Source organism: Parasteatoda tepidariorum, chromosome 12 (genome assembly GCF_982258835.1).
Source record: "Parasteatoda tepidariorum strain Cologne lab strain chromosome 12, Ptep-v5.0, whole genome shotgun sequence".
NCBI lineage: Eukaryota > Metazoa > Arthropoda > Arachnida > Araneae > Theridiidae > Parasteatoda > Parasteatoda tepidariorum.
Genome location: NC_141766.1, coordinates 9,302,091 through 9,328,418, shown reverse-complemented (window position 1 = coordinate 9,328,418; position 26,328 = coordinate 9,302,091). Strand labels below are relative to the sequence as shown.

The 26,328-nt window shown below is 26.6% G+C and overlaps 1 long non-coding RNA gene across 1 annotated transcript in view; it reads right to left on the bottom strand.

Annotated features, from left to right (window-relative positions):
* Positions 1-24,048, bottom strand: part of LOC147800942 (uncharacterized) — an 83,081-nt gene extending 59,033 nt beyond the window's left edge. The window contains exon 1 of the long non-coding RNA XR_015430821.1: positions 22,866-24,048. This is a non-coding gene — a long non-coding RNA (uncharacterized LOC147800942). The remainder of the gene's footprint in view (positions 1-22,865) is intronic.
* Between the last annotated feature and the right edge of the window lie 2,280 nt (positions 24,049-26,328).

The window sequence follows — 26,328 nt, the reverse complement described above, 5'->3', positions numbered from 1 at the left end:
AGGCGCTTTTTAAAAATTTAACAATAAGCAAATTTTGGACAAATATAAATATAATGCAAAAATATGTGAGACTTTACGAAATAGCTCAGCCATTTATGATAGCATTTCCAAGTTCCTATATGGTTGAAGCCGATTTCAGTCACGTAAATTTAATCTTAACTAAGAACAGAAATAAATTAAATGTGGAGTTTTGACCAATTTTGAACCCAATATAACGAACCTTGAAAAAAAAGAAAAACACCAGGCACATCCATGTCATTGATTAAGAAGCAATAAATCCGCTGTTACTTTACTTATTATTTCTACTTACTTATAATTACTTATTATTTCATAAATATTAAGGTATTCATATTTCAACATTAATATATTTTTCATAAAACTATTGTTACGCTATGCACTATTACTTTAATAAATGTTCAAAATCATAAAATAAGTGTACAAACACAGTATCTAATAGAGTTTTATTTTAATTAACAGAAAATTACTTTTATGGGGGTCGATGGAGATTTCTAAAAATTATGTAGGGGTCGATGATCAAAAAAGTTTGGCATCCCCTGCTCTAAGGTATCATGATAAAATTAATAAATTTTTCCACATTTACCATTATTATGAGACCATATTTTATTGTTAATCTTGCCAAAATCATTACCAAAGCGTTTCGTTGAAATTTACCAACATTTTGGTGTTCCCATAGAGCCAGAAACATGGTAAGTTTTTACCATAATCTGATAGTTTTGCCAATACCTTTTTCTCAGTGTAGTTTGACGTGGATTGAATTCTAAATTATGTGAACATACATTGTTAGAAACTTCGGAACGCGTTGAAAAGTTTAAATTTGCTGTAACCTTAATATGGTGTAAATTGAACCATAATATAGTACTAAAATAATCTATGTTATAACAGAAACATGATTCAATTTAACATCTTATTACGATTGTAGCAATTTGCTCCGAAGCGTGTGAACCAGGATACGGAGCAAATTGCTACAATCTTACATAGTTAGATAATTTAAAATACTAAAATGACATTACATGACTGATTTAGATTATGAGCATAAAAATCCTAATTAATAAATACTTTTGCGTCCAAAATTAAGTTCCTCTTTCACAATGCATGTAGAAAAATTACAGTACTGTATGATGATGAAATTTCTGGTAAAAAAACAACAGCATACTTCCAATTAATCAAAATAAATATGCGGTTTTCAAACCAATTGTGTGGTAATTTTTTACATTTATGTAGTAACGATTTACCGTTAATTCTGGTTTACAAAATTAAAGTTCGTATTACCACATACTTAGTAAAAAATACAAAATTGAAAAGGAAATTTAATCGAATCCATGGCTTATACACTATGCTCTAGGGTATCATGATAAAATTATCAAATTTTACTCCATCAACCAAATTTTATTATACATTATGAAACCTCATTTTATTGTTAGTTTTACTAAAATCACTAACAAAGTAATTCGGTAAAAATTACCAAGCTTTTAGGTGTTGCCATGGAACCAGAAGCAAGTTAAATTTTATTATATTCTGGTAGTTTAAAAACCATCATACTTTCTTCTCGGTGTATGTAAAAGTTCCTAATATTTAAGAACCGTAATAACATTAAGAGTTTTAATTATTAAAGACTTTCTCCTATCAATGAAAGTTTCTCTTATGTGATATAAGCTCTTGATACTTAAGAATCGCAATAAGCATTAAGAGTTTTAACTATAAAAGATTTTCTCTTATCAATGCTGATTTCTTCAATGTACTTTTTAAGCCTTAACTGTAATTAAATATATAAATTCTTAATATTCAAATAGAGGTGTAATAGGTACTAAAAAGTCCCATTAGTAAATATTTTTTATTATCAAAATTATTTCTTTTATGACCTTTAGTCTTAAACGGAAACTAAATACTAAAATTCTTAATATTCAACAAAGAGGTAATAAGTACTAAAAATTCTTTTAACAAATACTTTTTTACTCTCAAAATAATTTTCTTCAATGTACATTAAGCTTTAACAGAAACTAAATACATATTTTTTTATTATTCAAATAGGGGTAATAAGTATTGAAAAATCACTTAATAAATATTTTCTACAATCAAAATTATTTCATCAATGCGCTTTTAAGCTTTAATGGAAATTAAATGTATAAATTCTTCATACCCAATTGAAGGTAAAAAATATTAAAAATTCATGCAATAAATATATTTTTATGATCAAAGATATTTTTTTCGAAGTGCTTTTCAGCGTGAATATTAAGCTGAAATGTTTAAATAAAGATAATGGGTATTAAAAAAACACTAAAATTAATATTTATGTGTCATTAAAACATAACAAAAAATAAATAACTTGGAATAATTGCTTTAAATATGAAATTTTGTCCTATATTCCCTGATAATGCTCGCCAAAAAATGCTTCTTCGCCAAATTAAATTCATAGGCAGATGTCTTCTGGTAGTGCCAAAATGCGTCAAAACCCTAACCTATTGTGTAGAGGAAGGATCCAATGTTTGATTAGGTCTAGGTGTGTTGTTTAGAGGTGGGATGACTGTTTGGAACCCCTCTTTTTCCTGAGCTTGGGAATGTTTGCTTCTAAGATCACAGACAGAAGAGACTTTCAAAGACTTTTTACCTTAGACAGAGTTCGCATCTATCTTGAAAGCTTGGCAAACACTAGAGTGAATAAGGCTTTGAAACTTTATGCATTGATTTGAAACTGTGCTCAATCTATAGGTACTGAAAAAAATTCCCCTGACACTAAGGCCTCTAAGGCCTAGTCCATATATAAGTGATATCGAATGTCTTCAAAAATCTAAGTTCTCATGATATAGAATGTACTATGGTTACACGTAAATTCTCATTGTTTTGTTATTTGGAATATTACTGACTTAGCGAATACTTAAAAGCAAGGCTGCTTAAGATAGGATAAATTTTGGACATGGTCAATCATCCTATATAAATATTACAAAAGTTTCAAAAATGCCTCGTATATAAATTTAATACTGGCACTCAGAGTGCTGGTACTTTTAGTATAACATCCATTTTTACCAGAAGATTTTACGGAACAAAAAATCCGATGTAACGTAATTTTTACAGTAATAATTACAGTAAAATCACTGAACTACTATAATTAAATTAATATTACTATAAAAATTACGGTAAAATATTTTACGATAAAATGGATTTTACGGGTGAAGCATCCGAAGAGCCGGTAATTTATACTGTAATTAAATTTTTTACATGGCACCATTTTAAGATCACAAGTTCAAAAAAGTTTTATCGTTTTGTTTTTAAAAAATTGAAATATATTTTTGATGGAATGTATTATGAATGAATGTTTCGAAGTGATTAACTTTTACTGTGATAGTTTTTTATTTTACGAACAGTGAAATTTAAAGGCGCATTTATATTTTATTACTAGCTATGAGCAGCCGATTGACACAGTGAGAAAAAAGTATGGTTAAACCTACCGGAATACGGAACAATTTACCCTGTTTTTGACTTTATGGGAAAACCAAAGAGCTCAGTAATTTTAACTGATGTGCTTTGTTAATGATTTTGGTAAAATTAACAACAAAATATAGTTTTATTACCATGATGTTCGGTAATTAATGAGGTAAAATTAGATAATTGTATCATGATACCTTAGAGCATGGCATAAAAAAGTTTATTAGATAGAATTTACTTTTCAGTTTCGTATTTTTTGTATTTTTTTTCACTAAATGTGTGGTAATTAGAACTATAATTTTAAAAGATAAAATTCATGTTAAAAAAGTAAAATTTACTTTTCAGTTTTGAATTCTTTGTATTTTTTTTACTAAATGTGCGGTAATTAGAACTATAATTTTAATAGGTGAAATTCATGGTAAACCTCATTAACCATGTTAACGGAAAAAATTACCCACTGAATGGTATTACCATGCAGTTCGGTATTTTAACCATAATTCTTTCTCCGTGCATAGCGTATATGCAGTTCTTACAGATTAACACCTTAGACATGTAGTTTCGAACTTAAACCTAAATAGAAATAGAATGTCCGGGATAGGTATCGGGACTAAATCGTCTCTGTGGAAGAATTTTTAACTCAGAAAAAAATGCACTTCCGTTGCACGAACAGGAAAACCACAAGAACATCTCACATTTCGTCCGATGAAAAATAAACTCTAGGCAACTAAATTATGTAACCTAAATAAACTAATAAAGCAGACCCGGAATACATTCGTGTCATAAGTGTTTACTAAAAATATTTAAAAAAAAACGTTTTACGAGAAAGCACACTTGAAATTAAATTTCTTTTCTTTATTGATGTTGAGTGTTGATTGATTATTTCTGTTGCACGTTAATTTAAATTTAAATCAAAATATAGTCATAATAGCTCAGTGTTAAAAAGTATGTTTTAAAATTTTTTTTCTCTGTTAGATTGTCCCGCATGATAATTTCATAAATAACCATGAGCAAAACTAAATTTTTAAAAATTTTCCTGGATAATTATAAATAATTAAAAACAGCTGGATAACAATTTAAGCTTTTCCAAACATAATTATAAGTAATGTTATCATTAATAATACTGTATATATTTGTTAATAATTGCTTTTGACGTTAAATCATTTTTTTAATTAATTCTAAAATCCTATTTAAATTTCTTAACAACTCAGTCCGGTGATAAAAATCATTAAAAATTAAAATGTGTATCAAAATTAAACCTTTATAGCTAATCTTTTTAAATATTTTTATCATTGGACTTTTAATTAAACCTTTTTAACCATAATTCTGGTTTTAAAATCTGCTAGCGGTTAGCAGGGAATACTGATTTTCAAAATTATATGTTCTAAGGTATCATGATAAAGTTACCAAATTTTCAATACATTTGCTCAGATTTTTCTCATATTATAAAACCATATTTATTTTGAGGTAAATTTTCCGAAATCATTACCAAAGTACTTCGGTAAAACTTATCAAGCTTTTTAGTGGTTCTACAGACCCATAAAAACGGTAAATTTTACCAATTTTTGTAATATTTTGGCTACAATTTTTTTCAATATATATATATATATATATATATATATATATATATATATATATATATATATATATATATATATATATATATATATATATATATATATATATATATATATATATATATATATATATATATATATATATATATATATATATATATATATATATATATATATATATATATATATATATATATATATATATAATGAACACTTTGAGATAGGCACTACCCTTTTTATTTTCTAGAATCAATTAAAGAAACAGAAAATAGTGTAATAGAATGCTATGATAGCTATTTGAAAAAAATCAGTAATTCATGCTTGATAAATTTCCTTTACATACACCTCAATTCCTGAAATCATGGGAGAAAAATTTATTTCTATACAAAAACAGAAGTTAGTGACGCGACCATTGTAACTGGCCTGCTGTATGTAACCAGCTGCTTGCTCTCTTGACTACTAGTTTTGACTCCTGAAGGGGTGTCTGTAAAAATACGCTAAGCTGTTGAGGAAACATTTCTAGGTTTTCCTAGAACATCTAGGAAGTTCTGAAAGTTAAGAAGAATATAGCTCGATAAACTATTTTTGAGTTTTGAAAGTAAACTATAATGTTTGGAGTCTAGTGAACAAATCATGTCGGTTTGTCAGACAGGCAATAATAGCGATAAAAATACATAAATGAATATAAAATAAAAAATAAAATTCCCGATAAAATTATTTCAAAAAGTACTGGTACCCTGAGTGAAACATCCGTTAAATCAATTTTTAACGTAAAAATTCTAAAATGTTAACGTAATATATCTATCTATCTTTCATGCTTATTTTTTAATTTTTTAAGTTAAAAAAGCTTATTTTTTAATTCGTAATATATAAGTCGAATTAGTAGTCTATAAGTCGCAGTCTATAAGTTGCTCAGTGACGCTTACGAGTTTTGTTTTCATTGTTTCAAGTATATTTTTAAGCCATCTTATAATCTAGATTTTAGGATTATATTTTTGATACTGAGGTTTATTTTTGATATTTTTTTTTTGATAACTTGCTTACTTTTAATTTGGTAAATATACTTAAGTTTACTTTTGGTAATAAAGTATCATTTTCTAGATCATCAAGTATCATTTCTAAGATATATCATTTAAAAGTATCATTTTCTTGCATTTATTTATCATTCAAAAGTACCATTTCCATGTATTTCTGTTTCTTGGATTAGTACCGGCACCCGAAGTGTCGATACATTTTACTGTAAAATTTTCCGGAACAAAAAATATGTTATACCGTAATTTTTTCAGTAATATTTATTGTAAAATCACTGAATCACTGCTGTTACTGTAGTTGCATAATTATTACTGTAGACTGTACGGTCTAAAATTTTAGGGTAAAAATGGATTTTACTTTAAAATTAATTTTACGGATGATTAGTGCCAGAGCGCCGGTGTTTTTAACAGCAATTTGAATCAGAATAATTTGCAGAGTATACAGCAAGAAATAAAAAAAAGTAAGAGAAATGTTAGAAATATGGTTTTGTTTTGCTTTAATGGAATGGAAAAATATATCTTAATCCTGTTAAGAGCAGCAGATAAATTTTTTAAAACAATAAAAAATAAATTGCTTCATATTAAGCACTTCTCTATTTAATACATTTTATGCGTTTCTTTTTTTTTTTAATGAACACACAAACACCAACTATAATGATGTTAAATTCGTTGAACGTAATTGCCACAAAATTAAAGATACCTAACAAAAATATAAAAACTGCAAAATATTTAATATTATATGATCTGGTTGAGGCTTATCAATAAAAATAAATTAAGGCATCACCAGAACTAAAAGAAATTAAATTACTTAATTATATAATCAGATTCAGATATGTTTTAAGCTAAAGCTTTCAAAATTCTTATAAGCAATAATTAGTAATATGAAAAGTATTCTTTAATAGTATTCTTTAAAAGGGAGTAATGAAATCAATGCAACGATGAGAAGTAAATATTAAATATACGTCTGTTATTCATTATGCTCATATTAATTACTTACAAACAAAAATGGCATTTAATTTCATGTTGTTTACTGCTAATATAAACTGTTTAATCAACAAATGCAATTCATGTTAAGAATTGTAAATTCAAATTATTATACTTAGCATCTAAACACTTGAATAAACCATGATACAGCACGTGTGTTTAGTTTGAATAGCATATATTTGGCTCAAATTCCATACCTCTCCATTATAACATATCTTATGTAATCATCATACAATGACGTTAGATAAATAGATGCATAATTCGATCTAACTAATCATAAAGTACTATTTGCTAGAATCAAACTCGAAAGAGTATTCACAATTCTGGTTATTAATCTCAAATTAGTTTTTTTCCTCATTTTAGAGTAACATACCTACTAGATTAAAATTATTTTGAATTAAACAAAAATCGCAAAGAGAGTATGTTGTACTATACTGTACTTTATAGTAAATAACTTTTGTATTAAAGAAATGTACTACTGACTTTTGCATGAAACAAAAGTGTTATTACTATAAAGTAAAAAAAAAAGAATACTTTACTTAGTACGTAACTTTTGTATTGAACAAAAGTACTATTACCTTTTGTATTAAGCAAAGTACTATTACTATAAAGTGAAAAAAGTATGCTTTACTTCATAGAAAGAAAGTATACTTTACTTTATGGTAAGTAACTTTTCTTTTAAAGTAATTTTTGCATTAAACAAAGGTACTATTCACTAGTATCAAACTGGAAAAAGTATTCTGCTTATTAGTCTCATATTAGTCATTTTTCTTCATTTTAGAGTAATATTCCTAGAAGCTTGAGATTGTTTGTATTAAACAAAAATACAAAGAAATTTTGATTTTTTTTAATGTTATTTTAAAGTACTATTCACTAAAGAAGTCTCAAACGAATATTCGCTGTTTTGTTTTTTAAATACAAATAAATTTGATATTGCTCTTCATAAAGCTTGAGTTAAAGTTAAAGCATTTATAACATTAAACATGAAATCGCATTTTTTAAAGAGAAATATTTTTATATTCTATACGAGGAGAAAAATACTGGTAAAATTACCGTACTGCAAGGTAATGACATATCTCGTAAAATAGAGCCATAATTTTAGTATTAAATCCAAAATATACAGTATTTAAATCAATCATTTGATATTTTTTCTATTCATATATAGCAATGGCTTACAGGAAATTCTGGCTTTCAAACCGAATAAAATGTTTTAAAATTTAACCGAATAAATGTTTTTAATGTCTCGCCCTAGGGTATCACGATAAATCACCAAAATTTATCTCATTTACCAAATTTTATCCCATATCATAAAACCATATTTTATTGTTATTTTTTTCGAAAACCATTACCAAAGCGTTTCGGTAAAAATTACCAGGCATTTTGATGTTCCCATCAAGCTAGAAACATGGTTAATTTTACCGTTTTCTACTAGTTTTGGCCATATTTTTTTTCTCAGTGCAGAAAAATACAATTTTATACGGATTGGACTGGAAAAAATATTCAGTATTCTGTTTATTAAGCATAAATTAAATATAGTTCCTTATGAAGCTCAAGCTTAATATATAGATTTTTTTTAACATTAAACGAGAAAATGTATTAAAATTTTAATTATTTTAAATACTATTATTAAATACAATTGGCTCTATTCTGCTTATGAAACATAAATTAGATATTATCATAAAGCCTATTTTGTTCCATAAACAGTAAAATTTGGACTTTTTAAATCCTATTGTAAGGTTCAGCTTAATAGAATCAGACTTGAAATGGTATATAATATATTTTAATGCATTTACTCATAAACGCACATTAGAAATTGCCTTTCATGAAACTCAAGTTTCAGATGAATTTTTTTTTTTAAACATTAAACACGAAGTCGCTATAATTGTGATTTTTTTGAGCAACTAATATATATAATAACAAAACTAAAACTAAAGTATATTGAATCGAAACTCAAAGCAATGCCTACATATTTTCAGGTAGTATAAGAAATGAGCCAAGATAATTTATATTTTCGTTTTTGAAGTTCAACTTAAGGGAAAAACCATGACAGTTAACCTCAACTGTACTAAAATTGAAACTACAGACGCATTACTCTTTAATATTAAGTAGAAAGTAATCGGTTACTATAATAATTTTTCCTTTAAAATGTACTTTTTCTTTCAATTTTTATTTAGTTAACTAGCATAATAATTGCAAATATAGCGCATAAGACAAAATGAGTCTAAATTAGTTATCATGATTTTGCCTTTAAAATAAAGATTTTTTTTTTATTTTTATCTAATTTACTACCAATAATAACCTCAGAGAGTCTAAAATAATGAATAGAAAACCATTTACAAGTCGAGACCAATTAGACTGAGGAACTATTTTTTTTCTCAATGGCATGAGATTTTTTAACAGATCTCAAATACTTTCATATCGCTGATTTCAAATCTACAATCGGTTTCTCTCTCCAAGCTACAGATTTTTTTATTTTAAAAAGGACATTTTTAGTCTAGTTTTTGTGTAAATGTACAAGTTTAAAAACGCTGTATTCGAGAGGGAATCACGTAAATGTTACGACAAACTTCTAGGGGATTTAGAGAACATCTATGGAATTAAAACTACGTAAGATTCCGTGCTCGGAAATGTCATCATACGCTGCAAGGGGCACTTATAAATTATAAACAATTTCTTTGTGTACTTCTTTCTAACCATTTTCTAATTAAGAATGAGCTCTTAGCCACGTATGAGGACAGTTCCAGGCATGAATTCCTATGCAGTTTTAATTCCAGTGATGATCCCTAATTCCCCTAGAAGTTTATCATGACATTTACATGATCCCCTGCTATAGATAACGTTTTTAAACTTGTATATTTGCACAAAAAATAGACTAAAAATCATTAAATCACTAAATGTCATTTAAAAAAATTTTTAACTTTAGGGACATAACTAATTTCAGATTTAAAATTCTCACATCAGATTTGGGCAGGGTCAAGTATGTGTATAAATTCCACAAAAAATTTGTTCCCTAAGTTATAATTTTCCCCCTCTTAGTTTCATTCAACTTTGGTCTAATTTATTAAAATTAGTATCCTATAACATTAAACATGAAACAATAATGCAAATAAAGTTTCAGAAAAAAATTTTAAATTAATTAATAAATAAAATTGTCCATGATTTATCCTACTTTATTATTTCAATATTTCCAGAAACAAGAGCTACAAGCCATTACCTCTGGAAGTATTGATATAAAGATTTTCACTAATTAATAATTAAAGAACTCAGTATAATTATAAGAACTGTATCCTGATTATACATTGTTATCAGTAGAATAATTATTTATCATTTATCTCTTTATTTCATAACAAAAGATATTCATTGGTAAATCAATGTATTTTGTATCGGTTTATTTTAAATACGTTTATTATAAAACTATTAAACAATGCAAATTATTATTATTTTATAACAACTTCACATAAGAGTTAAGCAAATACTTAAGAAGTTTATTTAAGAAGTTTATTTAAGTTAATGCGGTTATTATCTCTAATAATTTAAAGACATGTAGTCAAAAATGTTTTTATGTACACAATAATTTTTAAAGAATTTCCTTCCATCTAATATAATATACTTCAATGGAAATTAAACAAATGTTATTAATTTAGTACCATTTAAAAACCTTAAATTCAAAAATGTGTTTATGATAAACTCAATTAATTATTATTAAAATTCATAGGTTTATAGTTGCTAATTAGTTATATTTTAATACAAAGCAGAATTGTTTTTCTTTCTGTCTACAAAGAATTGTGTATTGTTCTCTTTTCGTTCAAAATGTTGTAATTCATAAATTTTAGAAACGAAACCAAATATTTTAACAACACATGCTTATTTGACTTTAAGTAAATATTTTCTCTTTTTACGAACGAGTTTATAAAATTTCGTCGCTAATTGTTTGCAAAAGACTATGCACTTTTCAAAAGATTTATCAATAAATTAAAACTACTGAAACAGACATTACCATAAATACAATTTTTAAAACAATGCAGAAGAGTTGGGGATTGTTTTCCTTCAAATCGTATCATCATTACAAAAGGTATAAAATACAGCAACAACTTTTCTAAATAACAATAGCATCAGACTACATATAAATATATATTTAACTTCAATTTAAAGCAGTAAATAGTTTACAAGGCTTAAAAATTCTTGTTAATCTCCATCTTTTAAAAAGTTATTTGATGCATTAAATATTGATTTGAGCTCAAATACGTGTTTATAAAATTGTCAAATGTTTGTAAAAGAAATGCTAATGTAATATATTTAATCAATCAGCAAAACCATCCTCACAGATTTATTTTATAATTTCTAATATTTTCTACGATATCCACGCGCATCTTTAAGTACATTCGATTTAGCTTGAAAATCAATATTTATTCAATGACTTATTGTATGCTACTAAATGTTTTAAATTATTTTGTTGAGTAAAAAAGAGTTTGTTCATTTTCAAATAAGTTTGTTTTAAAGATTTCAGTAATTAAACTTCAGTTTAACTTTAAAAACGGTCATAATAAACCAAATAAACAGCTTGTGTTGTTTTTTCTGCATCGAATATTGTAGTATTATTTAAAATTTTCGTAAATTGAAAATAGTATTCACACACAGAACAACCCACGTATATATTTTTATCATGTTAGTTAAAATAAATTGTAAATCGCATTGCTGAAATCAAGAATTTACTTTTGAAGTGAAAAATAGATATAAATGTATTTTTTTAAAAAGAAAATTGTGAGCGCATTATGCTTTTTTATTTGGATTTATGTATATTATAAGTAATGCACAGAAAAAAAGTCCAGATCAAATTATGATATAAAGACACTTTGGGTGCATCATCCGTAAAATTCATTTTACCATAAAATCCTTTTTTACCATAAAATATTGAACCGAAACTTTTACGGTAATATTTTTTCATTAGAGTGATTCAGCGATTTCACGATAATTATTACTGTAAAAATTCAGTTATATAAGAATTTTTAGCATATAAACATGCACATGTTAAAAATTTATTCCGTAAATTCATTCGGTGATATGTTCCGTGTAAATGTTACGATAAAAAGTAACGGCATTCTATTTGCCGGTACTTTTCACCAGAATTTAATCCGGAATTTTTTACAGTGTTTATTTAATAAAATAAACGCTGTAAAAAATTCCGCTGTAAAATATATGTATTTGCAATTTAACTTCATTAAAAAGTCATTTTTATTGTAATATTGAACTTTAGGTAGAAAAAGGTGATAAATAATAGTTTTTAAAATGAAGTGCTGCTTTAAATTAAAGACAAACATTTTACTGCAATAATAAAGTAATAGTTATGTAAATAAGGGATCGATTACTACTTAGTAACCACGATAAAAGTAATTAAATACCCTAAAAGTGTTTTATATCTTTTATGCGTTTCTTTCAATAATTTATGAAATTAATGAAATATTTAATTATATAATATTTCATTAATTACATAACTATTAAACAGCATGAGTAAATTTTTATTCAAAAGCTGAAATCATGTTATATTCGATTTCTTGTGTGTAGTTTATCCTATATACTTTAAATGTTATTATTTATTAAATATTATACTGTGAAACATTAATGATTTTTTATTATGATTATATTTAAATTATGCTAGCTCTCTGAAGAATGTTTAAGACTATATATCGTCATTTTAATTATTTTGATTTGAACTTAATTGACAGATCGAAACATATAATGTTAAGTTTTATTAAATTGTTAAATTATTCTAAAAAAGATTAATAATGACATAAGGAATGAAATTGACAGCTATTTACGACATTCAAATTTTTTAAAACTTTTTTTTTTTGTATTTAAAACTTGTGAATACAACAATTTGCTATTTTTGTTTTTATTTGCTTGTAAAAAAAATAATATTTTAAAAATTTAAAAATGAAATTTTAACTTCTCATTTTGTATTGAAATATATAGATATGTTACTGTGAATGACCGAAATTGGTGGTTGTTGATTTCCACCGGTGAATGTTGACAATCACATAGTCGCTTTGGTAAATGTCCGAAATATATACTAGGTCCAGTTAAATGTATACATTTGCCCGGTATTCCTTAAATCGATGTTTTTTTAAGGTTGAGGGCCACTGCCCGGTATGCCCTACATAAATGTTTTTAAAGATAAAATTCCACTGCCCAATATGCATTTTATCGGTACTCCGAACACTGATGTTTCTCCTAATCTACCCTCAGCAGATATTAAAATATCGATTAAATATAATAATATCAACGAATAAATTAATATCAAATTGGATATAACAAATATTTTGAACATTCACCAAAGCGACTGTATGATTTTACACATTCACGGGTTAAAATTGACATTCTCCTGATTTCGGTCATTCGCGGTAACATATATATATGTATATATATATGTACATATATATATGTACATATATATCTATGTACATATATATATATATATATATATATATATATATATATATATATATATATATATATATATATATATATATATATATATATATATATATATATATATATATATATATATATATATATATATATATATATATATATATATATATATATATATATATATATATATATATATATATATATATATATATATATATATATATATATATATATATATATATATATATATATATATATATATATATATATATATATATATATATATATATATATATATGGGTCATTCTCACGAAAACTGTCATTTTTCAGTGCATAAAATCCCAAAAAAGTAAAGTGAATAAAAAGCTCTGAAACTTTTTATATTAATAGAAATATGTAATAGCATTATAATGAAAGTATATATCCTATGAATTATATTTAATATTTAAATTAATTAATTTTTTAAATAATTAATTTATAATTAATTAATTTTTTAAATAATTAATTTATAATTAATTAATTTATAATAATTAATACTTAATTAATTAATTTAATAAATTAATATATTAATTTTTTAATTTATTTTTCAAATTAATTAATAAGTAAATTAATTATTTTCACTACTTAAAAAGTGAGGGAATGACACTAATAGTGAGGGAATGATATTTTATTTTAATACATGCTTTTATCTAAGTTACATCTACCTAAAGTTTGAAAATGATGACATACTAAGTATATCTAATATTTATTATAATTTAGTTTTATATATTTAATAGTTCTTACAGGTTTGGGAAATTAAATTGACTGGCACGATTGAACAAAAAAATAATTTAATAATATACTCATCTTGAATCATTCCCTCACTTTATACACTAGTGAGGGAATGACAAATTTAATAAAATTTAAAAATAACAGTTAGGCCTAATTAATTTCTGAAATCAATCACACACAATTATATTCATACAAGAAAGTAACATATAATTATCCACTTTCTCGATGAAGTTGTATTTTATTTTACTCTAAAAAACGACATGAGGGAACGACAAATGTAAAAAATTTTACTTGGTTTGATTTATTCAAATTTATTCCACAGCAAAGTTTCTTAAAGTTGAAGATGGAAACATACTGCAATTTTGTTCTATGCTAGTTGTTAACTGCTAAAGTTTTTATTAAAATATTTTTATTCTAAGAAGATTGCAAGTGATAAGAACATTGTTGTGAGGGAATGATGCGAAACACTGGGGACAAAGTTTAAAATAGTGCTGTGTTAATATTTTTTATCAGAAATTAAATTTAAAATTGATTTTCTGAATTCTATATTTCAATATTCTGAAATAAAAAGCACGAATTTGCAAATGTTTTTTTTTTTTAATTTCAGAAACAATTTTTCCTTTTTTTAAATCAACAGTGGGGACAAGTGAGGGAATGACATATTGGTATATTTTAATTACCTAAAATAAATAAAAAATACAAATTGATAATTTTATTTTTATTCTTTTGTTAGCCTGCATTCCGAAGGACTTTTTCCCTGAAATTCTTTTTTTCGTTAGTTGTAAAACAAACATAAAATGTACTAATGACTGTTTTTGTGAGAATGACCCATATCTATCTATATCTATCGATCTATCTATCTATCTATCTATATATATATATATATATATATATATATATATGTGTGTGTGTGTGTGTGTGTGTGTGTATATATGTATATATATATATATATATATATATATATATATATATATATATATATATATATATATATATATATATATATATATATATATATATATATATATATGTGTGTGTGTGTGTGTGTGTGTGTGTGTGTGTGTGTGTGTGTGTGTGTGTGTGTGTGTGTGTGTATATATGTATATATATATATATATATATATATATATATGAACAGCAATATGTATAAATAATTATCAGCGTACACGATTATATCCGCAAAATAATACTTCCTAATATTGTATTAATAAAACCAAGGCAAGTTATATTATCAATATGATATTGTGATATATGATATAAATCTTACCTTTATTAAAGGAGTAAATGATTAACCTTACCTTCTCTTGGCTTCGAAAATAAAGACTCATTTTAGCACTAAAATAAATTAGGCGTCGTTCTTATTACTTTATTTAAAATGAAATGGTATAATATTGTTTGGAAAAATATTCGCGAAAGAACTTTGTTTGAGCAGGCTGAATCTTCCATAATACAAAAAGATAATAGAACTGTTCGAAAGATAAGATGTTGTGCCCCATTAACAAGACTTTGAATTTCCTCTTTAAAATATAATAAATCTATTTTCTTTTCTTCTCTCAGTGTCAAGTTACTCATTGCATCTAATGGAATGCTCGTATAATTACAAAATTAAATAAATTTATCCAAAATTAGAGGCTTGGTAGGACATTTAATTTCATGCTCTAAAACAAGATATTATATGTGTTCTTTTTTAGAGGACGCCATACCGTGGGAGATTTTCATCGCAAATTCACTTCCATAACTTATTTAAAATTCAAAATATAAGAGCAGTTATGAAGTTTCAAAATATCGAAATGCGTACAAATTATGGGAAGAGAATTTTCCCATAGTGTAATCTTTAGTAATTCCCTCATAATTTGTTTTCATTTTGATATTATGAAACTCTATTTTCAGTATTTTAAACTTTATGGCTGACTCTAGGTTTGCCAGAACTTACTTTTGCTATACTTTAAATTTTTAATAACTTATGCAGGTTAAAAATAATTTGCGATGAAAAGTTTCTTCCGTGGTATAGCGTCCTCTTAAGTGTTCAAAACATTTATCATCCAGTGATTACGTAATATCCAGCCATTTGAAAATAAATAAATAAGAAAATAATTTCATACAAAAAACTCTTTTTAGAAATAATAATAAGCTTAAGGCTCAGTGTTTTCTCTGGAAAATTAATTAGTTATAACGAACAATTTTTCCTGTATAAAGGTGCAGGTACTCAAAAAAATTTATAGTCGGAAGACTATATAAAAATTTGCTACTCAGATTGCTCTTTAAACAGAGTTTTTAACACAGTTCAGAGTAACAGAGACTCTTTAAACAGAGTTTTAAACAGATTTTTTAATACAGTTCATAGTAACAGAGACTCTTTAAACAGAGTTTTTTCGCGCTTTTTTGTGAAAATCGCATGCTTGTGATTTTCGCTAAAAAGCGCGAAAGCAAAAGTAATTTATAGGGAATGTTATAGGGGGACTTAAGATATGGTAAGGTTTTAAGGTATGGTAATCGCTAAATCTTCTAACACTTGTCCCAAAATGTCCCAATTATTTTTTAAGTAATGAAGTGACCTAGTTTCGAAACTGAGCTGCGGCTGACTGATACGAAATCTACTCCCGGCTCATATCGACCACAGTGCTGACGTAAAATGTCCTCAGAGGTAGACAAAGCATGTTCTTGAATTCCCTTGCCATCCGGCTAACCGTGGGAGGTTCTCGTAATTTTCCTCTCCATGTAAGGCGAATGTAGTTAGCTTTATCAAAATTTCCTACACGAAAGCTAATGATTGATTTTTAAATTTTTGAACCCAACCCTTGTCATGTGGGTTGGGTTCAAAATTACAAGGCCATGGAGATGAACTTTAATAGTCATCAACTCGAAATCGGGCTGGATGTTCAACGCCAGTTGTAAAATAAAAAAAAATTATCTTTCAGAAATATTTTAATTTTCCCAGAAACAAATATACATTCAAAAGTGTTTTCTTATAAAATGTTTTCTTATAAATATAAATGGCATTACATAACTTTTTTTATCTTGCTTTCTTTAGATTCTTTTACTTTCTTCCCCCCCCCCTCTAATGTAATCTTTCTGAGGCTCACTAACATATAATCAAAACATAATCATAAAATAAAAACAATCCCTAAAAAATCGTTATTGATTTTTTAGGGAAGTCCAATAGTTAAAAAGGGCTTCATTATGTACCCGAAACCATAGGGTGAATTCTGGAACCTTGGGATCATATTTTAACGTTAAAGGAATGTAGTCGGAGAGGGTTAATGCTAAATAGGCTTTAAATCGATCCAGACGTTTAAGTTATTTACTTTAAAAGCATTTTTAGCTTTCTCCAAAAAGATTTCTTTTTTAGTTTGAACAAAAATAGAAGTAATTATTATAAGAGAATAAATAAAAGAAATATAGATGCAGATAAATGTGCAGTATTATATTGCATAGCTGAAACCAGTACCTGTATAATTTCATTTTTTTTAAAAAATTTTGTAGGAACAATCTGTTGAAATTTTCAAAGATTTTAAATGCTATTACTTTTATCATGGCGAATTTTATAGATCTAACAGGGGATCTTATTTTACAAGAATCGCATGCTGCCGAACAGAAACTTTATCACCCATAGCCTATAAGGAATAAAAAATATCGAAAAATTTAGCCAAAAATCCAAGATGACGATAGAAAAGATCGCTTAAAAGTAAAATTTCCTATTATAGTGTTCTGTCTAATAAATAGATGGCAGTACGATCTTTTCTTCATTGAAGGTTATTCAAACAAGTATAAACGTATTCGCAATGTAAATAATACCGATTAAAAACGTAAATAGAAGGATTTTATTGTGGTTCCAGAAGGGCAAATATTTCTACGAAGTGGAAATTAAATGAAAGCTTTAAGAGACTTCGACGTTTTTGTTCAGTGTGCAAAATAAAAAACAGTCCCCCCTGAGTAACTTTTGATCTTACGATCGGATTTTCACATTCTAGGACTCTATCTTAATGGTTTGAGGGAGTGAAAGTAAATATGCTAACTAATTGGTGCAGACGAGATTTTAAGCTACGAATTCAAACCTAACAACACACTTTCTCTGAATGAACATACCTTTTTTTCAACGGATTTGGAATTTCGACGCCCCCCCCTTCTCTTCAAATAGCCACAATCTGGAAAGTATGGTCCCTTAGCTTGATCAGAAAAGTTATCCAAAGTTTGGACTCACTAATGTTAAATTTATTTAATGCGTATTTTGCCATATAACGAGAAACTTCTGAGCGAATTGAGAAATCTTTGCACACAGTTATAAAATTCGTTTATCCAAAGATAAAACCATGCAAAAAAAATTTCTTAGTAAATATTTTAAAAAAATTATTATTTTATATGTGGAAAAATTTTTTTTAATTGTAAGGTATACTTTTTTTAAACTTAATTTCAAAATATATAATTTAGCAAGGCGAAATACAAAATATAACTGAAATTGGTTGAATAGTTCCTGAGAAATCGAATTTTAAGAGAATTATATTATATTTGATTTCTCAGGAACTAACTAACCGATTTCGCTTAAATTTTGTATTTTGCCATGTAAAATTAGATACTTCAAAATTATATAAAAATTAATATACCTTACAACTCAAAAGTTTTATGACCGTTGTTAAATAAAATAATAAAAAATAGCAAATATTTACTGAAATTCATTTTTTGCATGGAATTAGTTTTGAATAAACGAATTTTATAATTGTGTGCAAAAATATTTCAATTCGCCTAAAATGGCCTCGAGATATGGCGAAATACGCAAAAAGTAAAATTTAATTTAGAGGGTCAAATTTTCCCCATATTTCATACGCCTGAGATTTCAATGTTATTTTCCGCATAAATATTTACGACTCTTTCTTTGCAATAGCATGTTATTGTATGATTTTTGTGTTCATTGATTTCTATGAACATAATTATGGTGAAAACTGTGATTTATTTCTTCGAAAACTGTGTAAGCTTTACTGAGTTGTAAACAAACATTCTTTAAGATTTGAAATTTCTGATAACAGTAATTTCTCTCCTGTCAAAATATTTTAATTTACTTTAAACATCTGAAATTTCAGCTTTTGAAAATATAAATATGCTTTCACTAAACTGTACGTGTAAAAGCGGTACGATTAAAGGTAGGATCTTTTAGATCCCATTCACTAATGAATCCTTTATAAAAAGAGCAAGATACATACAGCTTCTTTCTTAGAACTTAACAAGTGTTACTGAACATATTTTATTTTCTAGAATTTTTACTTAACATGTCTTTAAGTAATACGTAACCTTTTTTTTATTTTTAAAATAAACTTGATGTATCAATTTTTGCAATCAAAATATTATGCTCTTATGTTTATGTCTGAAAATATGTTAAGGCTAGGAGTAGTAAGCTTACACTTAATCTTTTAGATCTCAATTAACAGTGATTATTTTATAAGGGGAGCAAAGACCCGTGATGGCTCAGGGGATAGAGCGTTCGAATTCCAATAAGGTGAACCGGGTTCGAATCCAAGCGATGACTGGTCGATACGAATTCCGCATCCGTCTTGCACAGACCACAGTGCTGATGTAAAATATCCTCAGTAGTGGATGTATCATAGGTTAGAGTCCAATTGCCATCGGGCTAACCATGGGAGGTTATCGTGATTTCCCTCTCCATGTAACGCAAATGCGGGTTAGTTCTATCAAAAAGTCCTCCGCGAAGGCAAATTTCTCCTAATGCTTGATCCTGGAGTTTCCTTGTCTTCTGGATTGGTTTCAAAATTACAAGGCAGCGGAACTGAGCATTAGTATTCATAAACACAAAAAATTGGGTCGGTGTTCAATGACGGTTATAAAATATATAATAAAATATAAATGGAGCAACACACAAACAGCTTCTTTCTCAGGACTTAACATGCGTTACTTAACATATTTTATTTATTGCAATTATTACATAACATGCATCTAAATAGTTCTTAGTATTTCATTTCTTCTAAAAAAAAAAAAAAAAAACTAGATACCTCAATATTTGCCTAGAAAATACATTGTGCTAAAATTAATATCTGTACATATGTTAAGGATAATAGTAGAAATCTTACTATTCTTTTAGATCTCATTCAACAATGAATCCTTAATAAAGGAAGAAAGATACAGATAGCTTCGTTCTTAGCTGTGTTACTTAGCCTATTTTATTTTCTAGAATTATTACTTAACATACAATCAAAAGGTACCTAATATATTTCATGCAGTCAGTATCGTGCCATATTTTAAGTCAAATTGCAAAATTTATTCCAAAAAGTGTTCTTATCCGCAATCCAGAGCTAGAAATATAGTACCGCTCCAAGTTTTTGTTTTCAAGTATATGAGAGCAGCAAGCGAAAAATTGCTCATAATTTGAAACGAGATAGTAATTGACACAACTTTGTGACGACTGGAAATCTAATTTCGTAAAACTTTGAAACAGTAAAATACACATTCTACATTTTCATAAAGGTACCTAAAAACTACATTTTATTTAACCTTTCTTAATTTTTTCTAACACATCTGTTTGAATTTCTAAGAAAAAAGCAAATATCTTGAAATGCAGCATCAAAAATATTTCTGCAAAAAATAGGACAATTTTATTAATTAATTCACTGTAAAAAATGGATACTCAAATTTCACGCAACTGTCTTCATTTTTGACGAAACCGTTTCCTGGTATATGTTCCGAGTGAACATTTCATCAAAGTGACGAAATAACTATAGTCACATTTTCGAGGAAACAAATTACGTCAACAGTAAAGAAGTATTTCGTCATTCTAATTTTTTTCTAAATAATAATAATATCAATAATAAATATTTTGATATTATACTATTTTTATACAATATTTTTTTCTCATTAAAAAAAAACTAGATGCATCTAAATTTGCATACAATAGTGTGTGCTTACAATTATGTTTGAATATAAGTTAGGGATAGGGTAGTAATCTTAAACCTAATCTTTTAGATCTCTTTCAACTGTGATACCCTAAGAGCTTTTCCTTTATGACTTAACATGCTTTGTGCAATAAGGTAGAAGCGAGTTTAACAATCATATGTTTGCTGGAATTTCTTGATCCAATTTGCGTTTCAGAGCCTAAACCACCTGTCGGAAGCAACATTCTAGTTAATTGTATTCTAAAACATTTGTAATTTTACTTAAGTGCATCTAGCAAATCACAACACAGCACAAAGACTTGTCCATTACTTCCTAAGACCAACCTTCCACAGTCTCAATCTATCCACTAACCATCTGGATTCGAAAATCAACTCAGCACTCTCTTATTTACATTGGAAATGACTTTCGAGCTATGCCAAGCTTCATAAAATTTGAATGAAAAGGCAACATGCAGATGGCATTGTGCCAAATTTTAGGACAAAATACAAAGTACTCCCTGTCGTTTATTCCAAAAAGCTCTCTTATCCGGAATCCAAAGCTGAAAATATAGTACCGCTCCATATTTCAGCTCTCAAATATATGAGGGTAGTACTAGAAAATTTTGCTGTATCATAGTTAGAAACGAGATAGTAATTAACACAGCTTTGTGTCGATTAGAAATAAAATTTTCTAAAACTTATTCATGAAACTTTGAAACTGCAAAATACATGTTCTACTTTCTCATAAGGTAGCTTGAAACTACATGTTAATTAAACTTTCGAAACTTTTTTAAACTCATTTGTCTGAATTTCTAAGAAAAAGCAAATATTTTAAAATACAGCATTTCTGAAAAAATATAAAAAATTTATTAATTAATGCACTGCAAAAAATAGATACTCAAGTTTTCCGAAATCTTCTTCTTTTTTGACGAAACTGTTTCCTGGCATATGCTCAGAGTGAACATTTCATAAAAGTGACGGAATGACTATCGTCACTTTTTCGAGGAAACGAATTTCTTCAATAGTAACGAAATATTTCGTTATTCTGTTTTTTTTTCCTTCAAATAAATGAACAAATAAAAAATAAATAAAAATATATTTTTATATTATATCATTTTTCATATTATATTTTTAAAATTTTTTTTTAATTCATTGAAAATTTGCTATGTCGTTCCCCTTTAACATATATTTATATAAAACCTAGTACATTTTCATTTTTTAAAAAAGAAACTAAATGTATCGAAATTTGCCTACAAAAGAATACGTGCTCATGTTTATGTTTGAATATATATTAAGAACAAGGGAGAAGTAAGCTTTAACCTAATCCTTTAGATCTCATTCAACTGTGATCCATCAGTAAACAAAGAGCTTTTCCCTTACGATTTCACATGTGTTTTGCAATAAAGTAAAAGCGAATTTAGTAATCATATGTTTGCAGGAAATTCTTGATCCAGTTTGCATTTTGGAGCTTAAAACACCTACCAGACGCAACATTCTAGTTAATTGTATTCTAAAACATTTGTAATTTAACTTAAGTGCATCTAGCAAATCACAACAAGACTTGTCCATTACTCCCTAAGACCAATCTTCCAGAATCTCTATCTATCCCTCAACCATCTGGATTCGAAAATCAACTCAGCACTCTCTTATTTACATTCGAAATGGCTTTCGAGCAATGCCAAGCTTCATAAAATTTGAATGAAAAGGCAACATGCAGACGGCATCGTGCCAAATTTTAAGACAAAATGCAAAATACTCACAGTGGTTTATTCCAAAAAGCGTTCTTATCCAGAATCCAGAGCTAGAAATATGGTACCGCTCCGAGTTTTAGTTCTCAAGTATATGAGGGCAGTAAGAGAAAATTTGTATTTAAAGGAGGCCTCCTGCTCAAACTGTTTGTTCCTTTCATAGTAAATGTTTAACCTGCGCTCGGTCTATAGAAACAGATGAATATCTAGTTTTATTGATCCAGTTTTCATGTTGACGGGAAAGAGACGTTTTGTCAATTTACACATCTTTTTATTTGTTCGCAGTAATGCTATTTATCCATTTTTTTAGGAATATATTTTCATTTTTTTCCTCCTCCAGCTATCGGAGGTGTCGGTCCCTTTATTCTAAAAGGGCCTTCATTTATTCATAAGAGTTTTCTTCTTTGGAAAGGATTACCTTCAAACTGTAACCGTGATTCTTATTCTTTTATGCCTCACTGCTTCGACCAACTCTTTGATTGTTCAGGAAGGGGGGACAAAAAATGATTTTTTTTCAATTTTTTTTTTATTTTTATCATCGAACAGTAAAGGATTAAAAATGATTATTATTTTTTTTCAAAAAAAAACGGTAAAAGATAGCGCTTAATAAATTAATCAAAAATCGAGTTTTTAATGAGTGGATCTATCTTAAATACGCAGGAATATTATTTAATTCTGTTCATTTATTCAATCAGCTTTTTTAATCAGTATTTGATTCTGTTCATTTATTCAAACAGCTTTTTTTAATCAGTCCATTTTTTAATAGTCTCCTGCGATTAGAAATTAAAAACCATTTCAGTGCAACAATGCTACTTTCTTTTGATTTGATTTTAAAATTTTTAATAATTTATCTTTGCATTGCATTTATTTTAATGCGTTTTGGGGTTCAATATTTTTAGTGTTTCAATAATTTGTAATTTTTTTGTATTTGTTCTAATACAAAACTTGCTATTAGATGATCAGAATAACATAATTATTTCACGTGGAGAAAACAATTCTGGTAAAATTACCGTATTGTATGGTAATGACATTTCTGGTAAAAAGAATCAACATAATTCTGGTAATAAAACGAAAATATACTTTATATAAGCCATTTTTCGTTGGTATGGTAACGGTTTACCGGAAATTCTTGTTTTCAAAATTTAGTAACAAGTACAAAACTGTCAATTTTACCAAATAAATGGCTTCTTTGTCATGCTCTAAGGTATAAGGATAAAATTAGCGATCTTTACCACATTTACCAAGCATTTTCACGTATTATAAAACCATATTTTATTGCTAATTTCACCAAAATAATAACCAAAGATATTCGATGAAAGCTACCGAACCTTTTTGGTGTTCCCATAGACAGAAACATGGTAAATTTTACAAATTTTACCATATTCTGTGAATTTTGACAGTACTTTTTTTCCTAGTGCAACTGTGTAGTAAAATAATGGAGTATTATTTTTTTCCTCTAACACTAAATGACTAAAATAGAATAGATTTTTATTTTATTTAATGGAAGATCTATCTTCAATATGCAGAAGATAATTATTGAGTTATATTGATTTATTAAAAAGAGCCTTTCATATCTGATACTTCTTTTTAATCTCTTGTAATTATAGGAGAATAGCAATTTTATTTCGACAAAACCAACTTTTTCAATTTTTTTTTCAAAAACTTTAAGCATTTTTAGATGTAATTGCAATTGAATCGTAATAATGAGTTTTAGAGGTAAGTTTCCGGAGTTTTAATAATTTGTAATTGAAATAATTTGTAATATTACTGTATTTGCCTTGATACAATGTTTGCAATAGATAACTGGAATAATATTATTATTTAACAGAGTTATTTTTTTTTCATATAACACTAAAAAAAATTAAAAATTAAAAGTTTTTTTATGAAACAGATGATGCACAATAATGTAAATAATAATTGATCATTTTGAATGAATTGAAGATATGTCTTATATACGTAGGAGATAATTATTACTTGTAATAATTATTTCATTTCATTTCTTTTTCAACGCTTTTTTAATCAAGTTTTTTTTAAAGTTAAATCGCTTACAATTCTATAAGAAAATATTTTTAGTTCCACACGTTCCGCTTTAAATTTGCATCTAAAATCTTAAACTTCATAAATTCTAATAATAATAATGTACTTTTTGTGCAATATTGTTATGTATGTTATTTATTTGTATCGTTTTATTTATTTGTATTGTATACAATGTCTAGGAGGCAAAATTTGCGATAAATAAGATACATTATTTTAGCTTTATAAATATGTATCTTTAAATGGGTCCTATTTATTTAATTTGTATTATGTAGATAATAGAAATAAAATATCACATTTATCATAAAAATAAAATTTTCAAAAATTCATTACGACTGTATTATTATTTAGATAAATAATAATAAAAATTTATAAGTCTTTCTAAGAAAATAAATAAAGTTTTCAGCATTCAAAATATAAAGCCAACACGAAATACTTATTTCAGAATGTTTAACATGATGTGATCTCAATAAAAATTATCAAATATCTAAAATTAAGAAGATAAAGGTGTTAAAACTCAGTTGAAAAAGCAAGTATAATTATTATTCTGCTTAAAAAAATGTTAAACATACGGATTTTGAAGCATTAATTTTATATAAAGAATTGAATGAAGTGTTAAATAGATTGTTTTAATACTGGGTATGGCAATACCTTAGAAAAAAACTTACTTTTAAACTAAAAATTGAAAACTATATGAAACTCAAACAATATCTCGTTAAAAGAATATTTCCAGTGAACTCGTCAAAGAATATTAAATATCTAAATATAAAATAATAAAGGTGTTGAAATTAGGTGGAAAGAGAAAGTATGATTATTATCTTGCTTGAAAATTGTTAAAAATACTGATTTTAAACTGTTAATTTCGTTGAAAGAATTGAATTAAGTGTTACAGAGCCTTAAAAAGATGATTATTCAACTAAAAATTGGAAAGTATATGAAGCTGATACACTTCTTAGAGTAGGAAATAAGTTTATTAAATTTAAGAATAAATATTAAATGTCAAAATATATGCTGAATTAAAGTTTCCCAGCAGATAAAAATTGAATAGATTTTACATCAATTTAATATCTAAGGGAAACTAATTAAAACATTATGTTTCTTTTCAGATGTAATGTAAGTACAGTATTTTGTATTTAAAACTGAAACGAGCAAGTTGCCGAACCAGTTTTGAAGCTATTTTTCAAACAGTAAAAGCAACTTTAATGACAGCATAAAAGACCAGAAAATTCACGAAGTGTTGAATTTAGTACCTCATAAAATTTCAATTTCTGCATTTTCTCTAAGATTTTATCTTAAAAATGAGTTCTAAATGTTTAAGCATAAGATAGGAAAGTTAACTGTCTCATAAATTGAAATGAGATAGTAATTAACGCAACTTTGGGTCGATTAGAAATCAAATTTCGTGAAACTTATTCATAAAACTTTAGAATAGTAAAATAAA